General features: G+C 44.9%; 1 protein-coding gene across 6 annotated transcripts in view; it reads right to left on the bottom strand.

The window, feature by feature from the left end:
- CABIN1 (calcineurin binding protein 1) overlaps positions 1-18931 on the bottom strand; it is a 130864-nt gene that overhangs the window by 99650 nt on the left and 12283 nt on the right. The window lies entirely within an intron of this gene.

Consider the following 18931-nt stretch of genomic DNA (forward strand, 5'->3'; position numbering starts at 1 on the left):
AGGAGTGGCTCCTGCCCATTTTGTGACTGAACCAATAGACTTGTGGATGAGAGATCACCAGGAAACATTAAGTTTCATTGTGGCGCCGGGAATGGACCAGCCTCTCATACTGGTTATGTAAATGGAACCCACACATCAACTGGAAGAAAGGGTGGTTGTGCATCCAATCTGCTAAACCCCGAGGGAGAAGGGAGAGTTTCCAATATTATCAATGCTGAACCTAACCTAGCGGCTGCGGTGCAAGAAAAAATTGAGGGGGAGAAGAAAATCCCAAAAGAATATTGGAACCTAAGGGACGTTTTCAGTGAAAAATCCTCTGATAAATTACCCCTCACCGCACAACGGATTGCAGCATTGATATCCTTCCAGGGGTAAAACTTCCAAAACCCCAGATTTACTCAATGACCCCACGCGAAATGGAGAAATTACGGAAGTTTATTGACAAAAATTTTAAAAGGGGGTTTATTGAACCTGCTAGGCCACGTGTGGCCGCCTCAGTGTTGTTCAGAGAAACGAAATATGGCTCCTTTCGTCTCTGTGTTAACTACAAGAATCTTACTACTGTATCCGTGGAAAATGTTTACCCCCTTCCTCTGATGAAGGATATGTTGGCCCAATTGGGTAAAGGAAAGATCTTCACGAAAGACCTAAGAGAGGCCTACTACAGAGTCAGAATCAAGGAGGGAGATGAATGGAAAACTGCTTTCAACTGCCCACTTGGGAGTTTTCAATTCAGAGTACTCCCATTTGGCCTATAGGGGGTGCCAGCTGTTTTCATGCAATTAATAAATGGACTTCCGGGGAGGGACTTGGCCGTCGGCAGCGGCTTAATTGAGCCGCTCCCAGATTTCTGGTCTGTTATCTAATTAAACATCCTTTAGATAACTCAAACTTCAGGCAAGAAGATTGCAGTGAGCGGCTCAGCCGGTAAGAACTTTTCCTTGCAGTTTGCAGCTTTTTTTTCTGCTGCAAACGAGGGTTTTTTTTTTAAGCTGAGTCATCTCCGGCCAGATTTCTCTGCTGTATTAACGGCACAAGGCGAAGAACCCCCTCTTAGGACAAATTATTGAAATATTTTTTTTTATGAAATTAATACAAGCAGAGCTCATATTTGAGAACTTTACGTCTGTTTTTTTAGGAAAACTCAAGCTTCAATGTTAAAAAGTTTCTTTTGTGTATTTATTTTAAAGATGGCGATTCTCCAGCTTTTGTATTTGCAATGATGGTATATTTTGGCAGCCTTTCACGATCTAATTAGCCTCATTCCTTTGAAGACTCTCCCTTATCTAATTAAAAGTTCTCAAAGGCTCTTTGTTGACCCAGAGACATTCCAAACAGGGTTTTTCTCTGTTTTTTGTTTTGTTTTGCTGAACTGTTTTGGTGTAATGCCAGCCTTTTGAAATCCTCCGTAAAATTCTTGGCAAAAAAGGGAGAATTTTTTTTCTTTTCTCTTCTCGGCATAGTGGTTTGATTAAGTGCTTGAAGCAAAGATATTATGGCATCCAAATCGAATCCTGCGAAATTACTTCCTAAATCTGCCTCTCCCATACCTGGCACAAAGTCGCAGCCCCCACCTTCTATGCCCCCTAGTGGAGATGTATTAACGAAAGAATTTTTGCTGGAAATGTTCAGAGAATCAAGGGAACAGAATTTGGAAGCTCTCAGAGAGTTCAGAGATGAAATAAGGAATGAGATAAGCAATGAGATAAAAGTCTCATATGATAAATTTGATACCAAGATTACCAAAATGAATGATGATATGATGGGAATTGTAAACGTACTGACAGAATATATTTCTGGAATGGAAGATAACTTAGAGATTCTCAATGAAGCTAAAACTAATTTGACATCTAAAACCGAAGAGGTGGAACGAAAAGTTGAAAATGCTGAAAAACAAATGATTATGATACAGTATAACCAGATGGAACTTGCATTAAGAGTTAGGGGGCTGCGCGAAGAGAGACAGGAGAACTTAAAGCAGATGTTTTCTGAGGCCTTTGACTGTCTGGTGGGAAGACCGGGATCCAATTTTGATTGGCAGATTGATAAAAATTTTCGCGTCAATTCTTGGGCGGCAAAACAAAAGCAACTCCCCCGAGATGTGGTAATATATTTTGTTACAAGAGAATCCAGAAATAAGATATTACAAGAGTCCTACAATACCAAGCTTCAAATTGGCGGACAGGATTTGATGGTTTTGAAAGAGATACCACCTCAAATGCTAAGAGCCAGAAGAGATTATGCTTTTTTGGTGGAAGAGCTCAGAAAGCGCCAGATACAGTACAGATGGGATGCCCCGTTTGGCATTATAGTTACATTTGATAAGCAAAGATATCGTCTCAACTCTGTATGGAAAGCTCAAGATTTCTATCATAAGATTTTGAAAGTGGGGCACCCTGAACCATCGGGATATGGAGAAAAACCACGAGCAGGACAAGAGAAACAGCAAACTACACAATCACCAGACAAAACGTATCATCTCCCCCTCCCAGAAGGGCAAGGGGTTAAGGAACAAAGATCTAACCATATGACCACCAGACAAACAGAAAAACAAGCCACAACGCAACAATCTCCACAATCATCGGCCATTGATCAAGGAGCTACAGCAACAAGCTCAGAAGCTGTGGGAGGAGCCAGACCAAAGGTGAGACAGGCCATGCGGGAGGCTCTAAAAAAGCTTCAGGCAACCAAAAATGACAACTAAGATTTTGACATGGAATGTTAATGGACTGAATTCTCCACAGAAGAGAAAGAAAATATTTCATTATCTTAAACAGTCTAAGAACGACATAATTTGTTTGCAGGAAACTCATATCAAAATAACTGATCAAAAATATTTGTTCAATCCCAAACTTGGTCAACATTTTGTGACCTCTGCTACGGAAAAAAAAAATGGTATAGTAGTATACTTAAGGAAAGACATTAAAGCCGAGCTAATCGAAGCAGATCCCTTTGGAAGATATATCGCATTAGATTTAATCTTAGAAGGGAAAAAGACATTGCTTTTGGGAATTTATGCTCCTAATCAACAACAAGATGGATTTTATAGAAATCTCCATGCTAAATTAGTACAGTGGGACTTTAAGTCGTGCATACTATTGGGTGATTGGAATGGCGTGATTGACACCAAAAGAGATAAGAAGACATCTCGCCCGAATACTAAATTCCGAGCTAAATTACCCAAATCCTTTTTTGACATGATGGACGACTTCGAACTGCGAGATGTTTGGCGTGAAAGGCATGCAGAAGAATATGACTTTACCTTCTTTTCCGACAGACATCAATCTTTTTCAAGGATCGATTTTATATTAATTACTAATGATTTACTTTCTAGGGTGAAGAAGACAAAGATTACGGCCAGAGTCCTTTCGGATCATAACCCAGTTTGGATGGAGCTGGGAAGGGTAGTTCAGGCAAAAAGGTCTTGGAGGCTGAATGAAAATTTATTCAGATATGAAAAGTATGTTAATGATTGTAAAAAATTGTTATCTGAATATTTGTTTTTAACATGAATAAGGGTACACCTATGGAATATGTATGGGATGCAAGCAAAGCCTATATGAGAGGAGTATTGATAAATATAAACAAAATACATAGACATAAACAAGGGCAAAAACGTAAAGAATTGGAAGAGGAAATTAAAGGGAAAGAGCAGGAATTAATACTGAACCCAGGTGATACAAAGACTAAAGAAAACGAGACTGGAAAAAATGGATTGATTATATACAAAGCAAATACGGGACTAAGAAACTCCAGATAGCTTATGCTTAAAATCAGTAATAACTTAAACTGTTAAAAATTTGGGTAACAGCAAGAAGCTGAGTTCAATGTAGAGATATTTTAGACTGTGATTGTCAAAAAGTTATACCATGTATGGGCTCTGGGAAGTCGGGGGGAGGGAAGGGAGGTGGGGATCTAGGGGGAGGGGGGAGGGGGGAAATATAATATGTGTTAAATTTTAAAGCATGATTGCACTTGTATACTGTGGCTTTTTAATGTTAGTGTCAAAACAAAACAAACTGAATATATTGGAAGGTAATAGAAGTATACCGAAGGGAGGAGCTGAGTGAAAGAAGGAGGGTGGAGAGGGTGAGAGAGAGGAGGAGGAGAAGGAAGGGAGGGAATGGATTAGGGAGTGATAGGGTTAGGGTTAGATGAAGGGGGAGGGGAAGTAGGTGTAGAGGGGTATGAGAGAAGGAAGAATGAAAGTTGGAGGGGGATGAAAGAGGATGTATGGTGGGCTAAGGCGGTATATTGGGTTTGTATTGTAGGGGGCATTTTCTATAAAAGTGAGGGCTGTGTTTATTACCCAATTTTATATGCCTCGGTTATGCACAGTAAACATGTGATTGTATAGAATGAAATGGAAATAAAAAGACTTGTGGATAAAAAAATAAAAAAATGAAGTTTTACATGAACACCTGTACAAGGGCCTGATGGTCTACCTTGACGACATCCTTATTTACATGGAAACACGTGAAGAACGTGTGACGTTAGTACGATCAGTACTCAAGAAACTCCGAGCCGCAGAACTTTATGCCAAATTGTCTAAATGTGAATTTCATCAAAAAATTGATTACTTGGGCTACCGCATCTCCCACAACGGCATCGAGATAGACCCAGCGAAAGTCCAGGCTGTAACTCAGTGGGCACCCCCTCGCACCCGCAAACAATTACAAAGAATTTTTATCATCAATTTATCCCCTCGTTCTCCAGCATTGCTCTGCCCATTACAAATCTCCTAAAGTCAAAAGGGGAGGCCAAGCCCAGACCGGATAGCCTTTGAATTGGACTATGGAGTTTCAAGCCGCTTTCGAGAAATTAAAGCGACTCTTTGCAGCTGAACCCATTTTGAAACACCCAGATATGGAGACACTATTTATCGTTCAAGCTGATGCCAGTGATGTGGCGGTGGGGGCAGTATTACTTCAAACGAATGCTGATGGGAAATTGCAGCCATGTGCTTACACCTCTCACAAACTGACGGAGACAGAGAGACGATGGGCTATATGGGAAAAGGAAGCTTTTGCGGTCAGATGGGCTTTGATGACCTGGCGACATTTCCTAGAAGGGGCTAAACACCCTTTTGAAGTATGGACTGATCATAAAAATTTGGAAGCATTGAAGACCTCTTGTAAGCTATCTCCTAAACAAATGCGTTGGGCGCAACATTTCAACCGGTTCAACTTCACCCTCAAGTACATCCAGGTGGGGGGGGGACTTCATTGCTGATGCTTTCTCTAGGCTTCCCCAATACAAGAGCTCTAAGCTGAGTGTCGTTCACCCGGTCATCCCAGGAAAAAGTCTAGCTGCCCCGGTGGTTACCAGAAGCCAAAGCATTTCGAATTTAGAGGTCACGACGGACCTCATATGCAAACTCAAGGAAGGCCTTGAGTTTGATGACTGGTTCAAGGAACATTCAAATGAATGTACTATGAAGGATGGAATGGCTTGGGTAGGGGCTAAATTGTATGTTCCTGCTAACCTGAAAGCTATTGTTCTTCAATGGGCCCATGATTCGCGAATGGCAGGCCATTTTGGTTTTGTAAAGACTCTACATCTGGTTAAGAGGCAATTTTGGTGGCCTTCATTGAAAAAAGACATTGAGTCCTACATAGCCAGTTGTCCTGTTTGTGCTGCCGCAAAGCGCCCACCGGGAAAGCCCCAGGGCCTTCTCCAAAGTGTGGCCCATCCTGAGGCCCCATGGAAGAAGATATCGATGGACTTCATTGTCGAATTACTAGAGAGTCTAGGAAATATTGTGATTTGGGTAATCACTGACCTGTTTTCCAAACAAGTTCATTTTGTACCTGTTCCAAAATCCCATCATCTTAGTCATTAGCTAAGTTGTTTATTTCGCATGTATACCGATTGCATGGAGTACCTGAATGCATAATTTTGGATAGGGGGGTCCAGTTCACCTCCCTCTTCTGGAAGGAGTTTCTGAAGTTAATTGGCTCCGCCCAGGGGCTAAACTCCGCCCACCATCCTCAGACTAACGGGGCTTGTGTATGGACTAATTCTGTTTTGGAACAGTACCCCCAGTGTTTCATCAATTATCAGCAAGATAACTGGGCTGAACTGTTACCACATGCTGAGGTGGCATACAACAACTTGTGGACAGCAGTATCGGCTTGACCCCTTTTAGAGTTGTCTTTGGACAGAACTTTGTACCGATTCCTGAATTACCTCGAGAAAAAATGCAAATTTTGTCCCTCTCCGAGTGGAGTGACCAGCTTCACCAAATTTGGCCCATGGCCCGCAAAGCGTTGGAGGCTGCTCACCAGGCACACAAGAAACAGGCTGACAAAAAGAGGGTGAAGCAAAGCGAGTACAAAGTAGGAGATTGAGTGTTTTTGTCCACCAAGTTTTTCCAAACCACCCAGAAATAAAAAAACTGGGGCAGAAGTACATCGGTCCTTTCCCTGTTCTGAAAATCATTAATCCTGTTTCTGTACGATTGGAATTACCAAAACATCTTAACCGGATTTATCCTGTGTTTCATGTACACCTGTTGAAGCCAGAGCACACTTCTTTTCTTGCGCCCCTATCTGCACCCCCTGCCCCTCTTCTAATCAAGGGAGAGCAACATTTTGAGGTTAAAGAAATCTTGGACTCTAGGAAGCATAGGAATCAAATTCAATACCTAGTCTCCTGGAAACATTTCCCCCCCTCCCAGGCTGAGTGGGTTGATAAATCCCATGTTAAAGCTCCTAGACTCTACACTAAGTACCTTGATAAACTTTGATCCTAATTGAAATGTACATTTCTTATGTTATCTTTTTTTCTATTGTTTTATTTTCTTGCAGGGATGACTTCTTTTCCTGAAGGAGGGCCGGATTTCAGCCTCTGTTTCGCTATTTGCTTTCGGCTGGCATTGAAACGAGGAGGGGGAGCCTGGTATTTGGGAAGCTTTAAGTACAGGAGAGATTGAAAAAGGGAGTTTTGTTCTCACCATCTACTGCACATGCTGGAGATAGTGATTGAGGTGGCCAAGGCCAACTGTCCTGCATACCAACCTGATGATGCTTTTTGAAGATGGAACTCACATGACACCTAAGGGATTTGCAGATTGGACTATGGGATGGGGTTATCAGGGGAAGGGGATTGGGTCACATATTGATATGTATGATTTCACACGCTTTTGCCTCAGATCTTGCTTTGCTTAGCTGCTATCTTTTCATAACCAGTAAAAGTACTCTTAATTCTGCAAAATGGAGTTAAGTGGTTTCTTTCTTGGTTGCTGAGGGAAGTTGGCTTGACAGATATCCTGCTGTCCGGAATTCTCCACTGTCTGGCAATAGATAGATTGACCAAGTTGCGGACCAGGGGCACCTTGGCCAGTGAGGAGCGACGAGTAGCACTTTGGCTCCCTCTGCCAGTATCTTCCGAATGACTCTCTGGAGGAGAGGCAAGGGTGGAAAAGCATAGAGCAAACCTGGTGGCCAAGGGCTGCACAGAGCATCTACTCCCTCTGCCCCTTGTACGGGAAATCAGGTGAAGAATCTTGGGAGATGTGTGTTGCTGGGATGGACGAACAGGTCCACGGTTGGAATCCTGAACTGTGTGTCAGTTCCCTGAATAGGTCCGGGTGGGGCTGCCACTCCGCGTGATCCACCGTGGCTGTTCAGACAATTCGCTTGTACGTTTGCTGTCCCTGAGATGTGCTCCGCCCTTATTGATAGATATCTTTCCGCCTAGACATGCAGGGTCTCTGCCACCCACATGAGCGCCCTGGACTGTATGCCCCACTGCCAATTGATATGGGCTTTGATGGCCACATTGTCGGTGAAGACTAGGACATGGCACCCACTCACTAGATGTTGAAAGTGCCAAAGAGTGAGTCGGGCAGCCCGGAGCTCCATCTAGTTTATATTGTTCTGAAGCTCCTCTGGGTTCCAATGTCCCTGGGCTACTAAGATCTGGGCATGAGCTCCCCATCTGAACAGGCTGGCATCTGTTGTTACTGTGACGTGGTCAGGTTCCCTGAACAGACACTCCTTGTGAAGGGATGTAGACTTCCACCAGGCCAATGACTGAACCACCTTTGATGGCAGCCTGACTTTGGTGTGGGACATGCTGGTGTAGTTCTTCTGGAATGGAAGCAAGAACCACTGAAGGGCCCAGGCATGTAGACACACTCAGGGAACCATGTCTATACAAGAAATCATTTTCCCAAGAAGTGGGAAAGAGTGGCCAATGACACTGACCTCTGTGACAGGACCTGACTGCTGGTGCATCTTTCTGGAGATAGATAGACCACGCATGTGGCCTAGTCGATCATGGCTCCCAGATGCAACAGGCTGGTCAATGGGTGGAGATGACTCTTTGGTAGATTCATCGAGAAGCCGTGCTGTTGTAGGACCCGGATTGTAGTATGAAGGTCTCGATGCCCTTGTGCTGGTGATGATGACAGATGTCATCGAGATAACATTGGATTCTTACCGGGAACAACCGCAGATATGCTGCAACTGCTTCCAGCAGCTTCGTGAAAGTCCTGGATGCAGAGGACAGACCGAACAGTAGCACTCTGTACTGATAATGCCAGTCTGCAAACTGGAATCACAGGAACTTCCTATGAGCTGGACATATGGGCACATGGAGATAAGCCTCCCTGATATCTATGGACTTTAGCCAGTCCCTCTGATGGATGCAGCCCAAGATGGATTTGAGGGACTATATCTTGAAACGTTTGTACACCAGGTGCACATTTAACTTTTTCAAATCCAAAATAGCTCTCCACCCTCTCAAACTTTTGAGCACTAGGAATAGGATTGAGTAAAATCTCCTGCCCTCATGTCCTAATGGAACTGGCGCTATGGCTAGTATGTCCAGCAGGTGCTGAATCTCGGTTCATGATTTTTTTATTTGACACCTGGGGACAGGACACCTGATGAAACATCTCAGGGTGGTGGGAATTCTAGGGTGAGACCCAGCATCACCGTCTGTAACACTGTCTGTGGTGGACGCTTCCCATTGGATTATGAAGTGGACAAGTTGAAGTGGGAGTCACTTGTATCTGCAAAACTGTTGGTTGCTTGATACCAGAAAGGGCTGCTTCGCAAGAGGTTGGTGCTGAAGTTGCTGCCTGCTGCTCTCATGAAACCCCAACCTATCCTGAAATCTGTCCTGGTACCTGTCGGATCCCTGATTGTATGGCCGATGGTACTGGGAGGAGTATTGTGACTATTGTGAAGTTCCAAATCCTTGGTCACTCGACTGAAAGGACTGGCGTCTGAAACAGAACCCTATTGCCCTGCGATCTGCCCGTCTGTGAGCAAGGGGAAGCATCTTACGGTTGTCTATTTTCCATAAGTATACGGTCAAGGGCTTCTCCAAAGAGAGACCTGCCTCCGAATGGAGTGGAAGCGAGACACCACTTGGAATGTAAATCAGCCTGCCAGTGGTGCAACCACAGGAGACAATGGGATGTCACGTTGGAGGCTAACGCAATGGACGCAAACTTAGCGTTGAGCATCGCCGAGGAAAACTTAACAGCCACCACCAACTTGTTAATATCTTGGTCGAGTCGGAGGTCATCTGGAGTGATTCTGGCTTGCAATTGTCTAAGCCAGACCAGAGAAGTCCTATATAAAAAGAATGCCGCCATAGACACCCTCAGCGCCAAGGTGACTGCCTCATGCATCTTGCAAAGGGTCATCTCCACTTTGCGGTCCTCCGCCTTTAAGCTATTCAACAAATTGGAAGGCACGATAGCTGGGGAACCTAGGGCTGCCACTGGCGGATCCACTCAGGGAACCTGTAATAAGATTTCCAAATCTGTGCCTGCACTGTAAAGCTTTTGATCATTATTACTTGGAGGAGGCACTGAGCTGGGTTGGGCCCACTGTCTTTAAATGACATCGAAAAACAGTTTGGGTGCTGAAAACTGCCTCTTACTCTGGAACCTGCCCCATGAAAAGGCATTCCATGGAGTCTAATCATACCGCTGTCCCTGCAGGGTTGGAGGTGCCCCCCATGTTGGAGGTGGTTTTGGCCTTGTAAAGTAAGGACTTAAACAGATGAGGGTGAAATAGGCCCGAGAATGCTGGTTTGTCAGGGATCTGGCTTTCATCATCTGAGAACTCCTGATCCCCTAAATCTTCCTCTGTAACCAGTGAATCCTCACTGCACAGAGAATGTGCCGGTGAAGAGGGTTCTTGAGAAGTTGGTAATGGCCTGGTTGAGGACCACGACCTGGGGGCCTGTCCCCTGCGTTGTAATTCATATTCCAACCCCTGTATTATAGCTGCAGAAATGAGATGGTGAATCTCTCTAGGCAGCACAAGGGTCTGACTTTCCACAGGGCAGAGCCCCGCCGCTGTGGAGTTAAGAGAAATCACAGGAACCAAGAGTTCTGGTTTGTTATCTAACAATGGGCCTACTCCTGAAAGACGTGAACCAGGGCCCAGACCAACCTCCTCCATTAATAATCCCTGGGAAATGACATCAGGGGACCAACCCTGATTGGCCTGCAGGGATGGAGGGAAGGCAGGTGGAGAATGGGAAGAGTTGGGGAAGACTCATGATCTCATGCACCTCTGCTGGATTTAGAGGGGTGTTCCCCAAAGGCTTTTATTTGGCCCTAGAATCCTCGTTAATTGTAGCAGAAGGAGCGCGAGTCACGGACTTGCTCATCCGGGAAGAGCTCCTGGTGGTAGATCTGGCTACCCTAGCAGTGGAGGGCCCGGGTATGGCCTGTGACCCTAGGGAAACCTCTGCCCTGTGCTGCTCTCCGAAATGGAGTGATCAGCCATGATAGAAAATAAGCCTCTCTTCAGGTAATAAGCCAATAATATTAACGGTAAGGCCCTGAATCACAGGAGTCCTGGGTCTCCGCAATATGTGGCTGGAGAAAAACCATGGCTATTCAAGTCTGCAGTATTTCCACTCCAAATCTCATAGTCACCAGTCAAATTGAATTGTTCAATAAAGCTGAGAAGGCAAATGTCAGGTGTGCCTCCCTCAATAACCAAGAAAGAAAACTCCTAACTCCATTGTTCGTGGAATTAAATACTTTTACTGGTTATGAAAAGATAGCAGTGAAAGTAAAGCAAGGTCTGAGCCAGAAAGGTGTGAACAAATACATATCAAATGATAACCCAGCCCCCTCCCTCCAACGACCCCACCCCAGTGTCCAATCTGCAACTCCCTTAGGTGTCATGTGGGGTGCATCTCCAAAAGGCATCATCATGTTGGTAAGCAGGACGGTTGGCCTTGACCAAGTCCAAACACCAGCCACCAGCATGTGCAGAAGATGGTGAGAAGAAAACTTCCTTTTTCATACCACTCCTGTACCATTTATTCCCATCCCAAATACCATGCCCCCACCCTCCCCGTTTCTGTGGCAGCCGATAGTAAGTAAGCGAAGCAGAGGCTGACATCCGGCCCTCCTTCAGAAAAGGACATCATCCCTGGGGAAATAGGAAACAAAAGACAACAATAACAACCAACAGCATTATTAAAATTAAGGCTTATCAGGATATTTGGTGTAGAACTTCTATAAGAGTCTGGGAGCCACCCATTCAGCCCAGGAAGGGGGAAAGTGTTTCCAAGACAGCAAATATTGGATGCGTTCTCTGTTTCCTGGAATTTAAGATTTCTTTAATCTCAAAATGTTGCTCTCCTTCAATAAGAAGAGGAACAGGGGGTGAGGGTTGAGGTGGATAAATGGAAGAAGTGTGCTCTAGTTTCAGTAAGTTCACATGAAAAACAGGATAAATCCTCCAAAAGGTTTTTGGCAACTCCAGTTTTACTGATACTGGATTTATGATTTTCACAATGGGAAATGGACCCACATATTTTGGACCCAGTTTCTTCGACTTCTGGTTGGTTTGTAGAAATTTAGTGGACAAAAATACCCTATCCCCAACTTGGTACTCTTTAGGCTTAGCCCTTTTTTTATCCGTCTGTTTTTTCTGAGCATGGTGAGCCGTGTCTACGGCTTTGCGAGTCATCGACCAAAACTGTTGAAGTTGATTCAACACTCGGACAAGGATAAAATTTGAAGTTTCTCTTGAGGCAATTCAGGAATCGGTACAAAATCCTGGCCAAACACAACTTTAAAAGGGGTCATTCTGGTACTGCTATGTACTGAATTATTGTACACCACCTCTGCATGTGGCAAAAATTCAGCCCAATTATCCTGTTGATAATTGATAAAACACCAAAGATACCGCTCCAGAACCAAGTTAGCCTGTTCATTAGTCTGCGGATGGTGGGCAGAGCTTAGTCCCTGGGCGGAGCCAATCAATTTCAGGAACTCTTTCCAAAAGTGGGAGGTGAATTGGACCCCCTTGTCTGAAATAATGTGTTCAGGCACTCCATGTAATCTATACACATGTAAAATAAACAATTTAGCCAATGACTTTGCTGATGGGATCTTGGAACAAGGCACAAAACGGACCCGTTTGGAGAACATATCGGTGATTACCCAAATGATGGTATTTCCAAGGCTTTCTGGTAACTCGATAATAAAATCCATCAATATCTCCTTCCACAGGACCCCAGGACGGGCAACACTTTGAAGGAGACCTTGGGAATTCCCTTTTGGTCTTTTAGCGGCCGCACAGACAGGACAACTGGCTATGTAGGACTCAATCTCTTTTTTCAGGGAAGACCACCAAAATTACCTCTTAATCAAATGCTAAGTTTTTACAAATCCAAAATGACCCGCCATTCTCGAGTCATGGGCTTGTTGATGGACAAGAGTTTTTAGGCTGACAGGAACATACACCCAAGCCAGTCCATCTTTCATGGTGCATTCATCAGAATGTTTTTTGAACCAGTCATCGGATTCAAGGCTTTTCTTAAGTTTGTCCATTAGGTCTGTAGTCACATCTAAGTCCACTGGGCCCTGACTCCTACTAACCATTGGGGCAGCCAGGTTCTTAGCCGGGATGACTGGATGAACCATGGTTGGTCTGGTGCTGTTGTACTGGGGAAGCCTGGACAAAGCATCAGCCATAAAATTCTTCCCTCCTGGCATGTATTTTAGGGTAAAGTTGAACCAGTTGAAATGCTGTGCCCAGCGCAGTTGTTTAGGTGATAGCTTACGCGGGGTCTTCAATGCTTCCAGGTTTTTATGATCAATCCATACTTCAAAAGGGTGTTTCGCCTCCTCCAGGAAATGTCACCAGGTCATGAAGGCCCATCTAACAGCAAAAGCTTCCTTTTCCTATATGGCTCATCTTCTTTCTGTTTCTGTAAGCTTACGTGAGGTGTAAGTGCAAGGTTGCAATTTGCCTTCTGTGTTTGTTTGGAGCAATACTGCCCCCACTGCCACATCACTGGCATCAGCTTGAACCACAAATGGTGCATCCATGTCTGGGTGTTTCAAAACAGCGAACAATCACTTCCATTTCTCGAAAGCTGCTTGGCATTCCATAGTCCAATTCAGAGACTAACGCAGCCTAGGTTTAACCTCTCCTTTTGATTTTAGGAGATTTGTAATTGGCAGTGCAATGCTCGTGAACGAGGGGATAAATTGGCGATAGAAATGTGGAAATCCCAACTTTGTAGTTGCTTGTGGGTGCGAGGAGGTGCCTACTCAGTGACACCCCGGGCTTTTGCCGGGTGCATCTCGATACCTTTGTAGGAGATACGGTATCCCAAATAATTGATCCTCTCATACCAAAGTCACGTGTTCACCACGTGTTTCCGTGTAGATAAGGTTGTCGTCAAGGTAAACCAACACCCCCTTGTACAGGTGCTCATGCAAGACTTCATTTATTAATTGCATAAAGACTGCTGGCGCCCCCTAAAGTCCAAACGGGAGTACTCTAAACTGGAAGCATCCCCAAGGGCAGTTGAAAGTAGTTTTCCACTCATCTCCCTCCTTTATTCTGACTCTGTAGTATGCTTCCCTTAGGTCCAACTTCGTGAAAATTTTCCCTTTACCTAACTGGGCTAACATGTCCTTCATGAGTAGCGGCGGTACACATTTTCCATGCAAATCGTGTTTAGATTTCTATAATTAACGCATAAACGAAAGGAGCTATCTTTCTTTTTCCTGAACAATACGGGTGCGGCCACCTGTGGTCTAGCCGGTTGTATAAACCACCTTTTTTGTCAATGAACTTTCGTAATTCCTCCATCTCACGTCAGGTCATCAAATAAATTTGAGGTTTAGGGAGTTTTTTCCCTGGGAGGATTTCAATGCTGCAATCAGTGACGGGGGGTGGGGGGGTGGGTAGTTTGTTGAAGGCCCTTTCACTGAAAATCTCCCTGAGGTCCCAATATTCTTTGGGGATTTTCTCTTCTCCTTCAATATTTTCCTGCACTGCGGCAGCTAGGTTTGTTTCAGCATTGGCTATGTGGGACATCCTCCCCTTCCTCTCGGGGTTTAGCGGGAAAGAACCACCCTTTCCTCCAGTTCACGTAAGGGTTCCATTTCCATAGCAACAGTAATCTCAGTATGAGGGACCGATCTATCCCAGGTGCCACAATGAAACTCAAGGTTTCTTGGTGATCCCCCATCCACATTTCTATTGGTTCAGTTACAAAACGGGCAGGGGCTCCCCCAGCCACTGAGCCATCCAATTGGCAAAAGGCAATGGCCACTTTCAAAGTCCTCAGTCTTAAACCCATTTTCTCCACCTCTTCTGGGCTAATTACGCAACGGATGCATTCAGAGTCTATGAGGGTAAGCATTTTCCCTTGGGCTCCAGTAGAGGGCACTTTAAATTCTACTGGAATGGTCATGGAGCCCGATTGGGGACTTACCAAGTGATCGTCATCGGAGTCAGTTTCACTTTCCCCTGAAAGAAAGGAGGATTCTTCTCCATCCTGGGTAGGATGGAAATACTCAACAGCTTTCACCCCTTTCAAGGCGGTTTCTTTGCATTTCCCTGGCAATCGGTCTGGTTTCTTCTCTCCAGCAGTGGTGGGTTTCGGGCCAAGTTTTGCGTAGCAGCTAACTTCTCGGTGGCCCTCCTTACCGCAACGGAAACAAGCTGTAGACCGGGGCTTGCTTGCAGACCATCCCCTTCCTTCCCTTGGAGCTCCTTTAGGGGTGGGTGGGAGGAGGATTCTTGACTTTATTGCTGCCTCCTCGGTATCTATTCCTGGTTAGGTCAATTTTCACATCTGCTGCCATCTCATACCACCATTGCAGGTTGTGTGGGGCCCCTCTATCCACACAGCTCTGATATATGTCTGTGTTCAGACCATCCATAAAACTGTCCATTAGAGCCTCCTTGAACTACTCCTGCATATGCACAGACAACTCACGAAACTCTTGGATGTACTCAGCCACTGGAGTTCTTCCCTGACTAAGAGATTTCATCTTGATTCTTGCCTTTCGCTTGGCTAGGGGGTCATCAAAGCGCTTCCTCAAGGCAGCCATAAACACATTGTAATTCCTCAGCAGGGGTGAATCATCATTATGCAAAGCAACCATCCAGGCTTCTGCTTTGTTCTCCAATGCCATAGTAACAGCTCTTACTTTGGCTTCCTCGTTAGGGAAATCCTCTCCAAATTGTTGCATGTAATTCCAGTCCTGGACCAGGAAAAATCCCAGCTCTTTGGGGTTTCCTCTGAATTTCACGCCAAGGGGGGGGACTTTTGGCATTTGGCGTCTGCAGGGGGGCCCTCTCCCCCTTGGAGGGGCTTGGACGGCTGCTGCTGCTGTGGCTCTCCCATCCCGATCAGCTCCGCTGTCTGCCCCCAGCCTCCCCCCCCCCCCGGGTTACACAGGTCTTTTGCCTGTCTCTCTTCTTGATCAGCAAAATCCATTTCCCTCTCAGCGCAGCTCTCATGGAAACGGCGTTTCTCCCATGCCGCTTGCAAAAGTTTCAAAGCATGGGTCATCATGAGGTCCTCTTGTTTGGCTTCCTGCCAGACAGCCTCAGGTCGTCAGCATCAGCTGGTGGTAACTCTGGCAGAAATCTCCTCAGGATCACTTTTCTGCCCAACTCCCAATGACCACCTGGGGCGGACGGCTCTTTCCTCCAAGTCCAGTTCAGCCATCCATTTCCAAAGGGCATGAGGATCCGGTAGCCCCCATGTAGTCCTCCTGGTCACTGCCTGGATTGGACATTTCTGTGGAGGATTTTTTGTTTTTAGTGCACTCCCCTCGGAAGGTGTTAGCTCCGGGATAAGCGCAAAGGGAGATCTGGCTTAATGTCAGGCATGCCTCCCTAAATAGCCAAGAAAGAAAACTCCTAACTCCATTGTTCTTTGAATTAAAATACTTTTATTGGTTATGAAAAGATAGCAGCGAAAGTAAAGCAAGATCTGAGCCAGAAAGGCGCGAACAAATAATATCAAATGATAACCCAGCCCCCTCCCTCCAATTACCCCACCCCCGTGTCCAATCTGCAACTCCCTTAGGTGTCATGTGGGGTGCATCTCCAAAAGGCATCATCATGTTGGTATGCAGGACGGTTGGCCTTGACCAAGTCCAAACACCACCCACCAGCATGTGCAGAAGATGGTGAGAAGAAAACTCCCTTTTTCATATTACTCCTATACCATTTATTCCCACCCAAATACCATGCCCCCACCCTCCCGTTTCTATGGCAGTAAGTAAGCGAAGCAGAAGCTGACAGCAAAACTGTGAACGGACTTTCCTGGAGAAGCTGAGAAGCGTGCCACACCGAGGCAAAATGATCTGTGCAATGGCGTAATCGACTTCCTGGCGCCCAAGGAAAGAGAGTTCCTGGCACCAAAATAAATGGTTGCCCCATGATCGTAAAACTCCAAAATGGCCACACGTCACTCAAAATGAAAAAGGTGGCTGCTCTCAATCGGTGCAAAATTTAAATTGTCGTACTCAATTAGAGTGGGAGCATGGCACGCCGGCTCTCCAAACTCCAAAATTATCACTGCAGCGCCTTAAATTTCAATCAAAACAAGAGGTGGCACGGGAGTGGCATACCTGACTTCCCCATCGTCACCGAGCCCTGCGCGACAAATAGGAGACCAGTCTGAGTGATCAGACAGTACCTCTGGCTAACTAGATCTGAGTAAGAGAGGCGTCAACCATTCCTTCGCAGTAGCCGAAAATAAAACCTGGTGATAGCCTCTCTTTCGGGTAGCAGTGGTTCTAACCTGCGGACCGGGGGAAACCAGTACACAAACCCGCAGCCAAATAATCAGAATTAAACTCTTAGTAATATAGGATTAATTCAGTGAAAAAATACAGAAATTAAATGAAATAAAGAATAACAATTCAAAAGTTTGCCTAGAAAAATTATTTACATCTTTACAAGGCTGGACTGAGTTAAAAAACTGGGCTCTACCAGCTAGAAGAGGTGTGGCGAAGACTTTTTTAACTTAGTCTCGACGCTAATGGACAAAAGTTAAAGCCATGTTTGGATTCTCCATGCGGCGCACAGGAGAACAGCTGGAGAGCAGGTACCTACTTGAACAATTCAAGCAGAATGGGTACCCACAATCTTTTATCACAGGATGCCTATGCAACATGGTGGGGATAGAAAGGAAGAAACAAGTTGTAAGATCAACCACATGGCACACCCTGCCATACACCAAAAACATATCAGAAGCTGTGGAACGCAATTTCTTAGATCTACAAGTGGGCATCGCACACACCCAGAGGCTACCATATGAGGACAAATCATGCATTGTAAAGCTCAGTTGGAGGTGGGAGATTCTTCCAACATAATTACCAAATCCCCTACATGGATTGCCCTTGTGGCTATATAGGACAGATGAGGACAAAACCCCAGATTGCAAGAACACAAGTGAACGATCAAACAAGGAGACCCAGAATCATTGGTAGCCTCACACTGCAATGAACAAGGACACACATTCAATTTTGCAGCTACTAAGATTGTTGGACAAGCAGGCACAAAAACAGCTAAGGAAGTGATTGAAGCCTGGGAAACAAGCCCATCATCAGTCATCAGGAATGCTCATTTACCACCAGCCTATCAAGTACCTAGAAGGCGAGGGCTGGGCAGCACACGCAAATGACAGCCGACTTAAAAGTGAGCCATCAACACACCCCAATCAAAATCTAAAAAGCCACAAAGAATAAACACTATAATTACCACACACAGAACAGTACACACTCTGCTAGAGAGAAGCTCCCTGAAAGTCTGAAAGCTTGGAAGACAAAACCTCTGGTCCCAGTGACAGAGCCAGATTGGATCCTGAAACAAAAACATCCTCAGCTTATATGCCATGAATAATGCATTGCCTGTCTTAGAAGGGCCATATGCAATTAATAAAATAAAAGCAATTTTCTTTTAATTTGTTAATGTAAAATTCTTGGATCATCTCACAATTAATACTCATTTATTAGTTAAGTCCCCAGGGAGAACTTTTGCTTAATATTTAATGTTTTCACAGGAACAACAGTTTGGCAGAGTCTATTGTTAATTTTCTGGTAGCAGCTAAAATCCTGCAGTAGACAAATACATCGGGCTAAAAGGGTAAATTCTTTCATTGTCCTCTTTGGTAATCTTAGGGTATGTATATAATCTTAATGTATGTACGTGCAAGGGCACACTACCGTGTGTGTGTAAGGTACAGGTTTTAATGTGGGTTTTGTTTGTACTTTCTGTATTGAAAAAATGCTGTAGAGAAAAGGACTATTCACTGAGATGCTGAAGTTCAGATGGGCCTTCAAAATCTCTTATGAACAAACTCACACTCCATCTGCTAGGATGACTACCAGGGAAGGGAGAAAAGACCATTCAGAACATTCCCATCCTGATGGAGAAGTCTTGATTTTAATCATTGGAGGTTCTGACAATATCTGAATGAAGATTGGGAAGGACCCAGGAAAAAGTGAGGAGATCCCTGCCTATGTGCCATGATGGGAGACATGATCTTCATGATATTTTTTAGGAGACTCCAGAGAAAAAGGGCGTTGCTCACCCACAAAGCATTAATTTGCAAGCACTGATTGGGTAAGTGTCAAGAGGAAATGGCATTCAACCTGGATTTTTATCAAAATGGTGTA

Source organism: Thamnophis sirtalis, unplaced genomic scaffold (assembly GCF_051295495.1).
Source record: "Thamnophis sirtalis isolate CommonGarterSnake01/CBP01778 unplaced genomic scaffold, rThaSir2_p1.2 scaffold_2, whole genome shotgun sequence".
NCBI classification, from domain to species: Eukaryota; Metazoa; Chordata; class Lepidosauria; order Squamata; family Natricidae; genus Thamnophis; species Thamnophis sirtalis.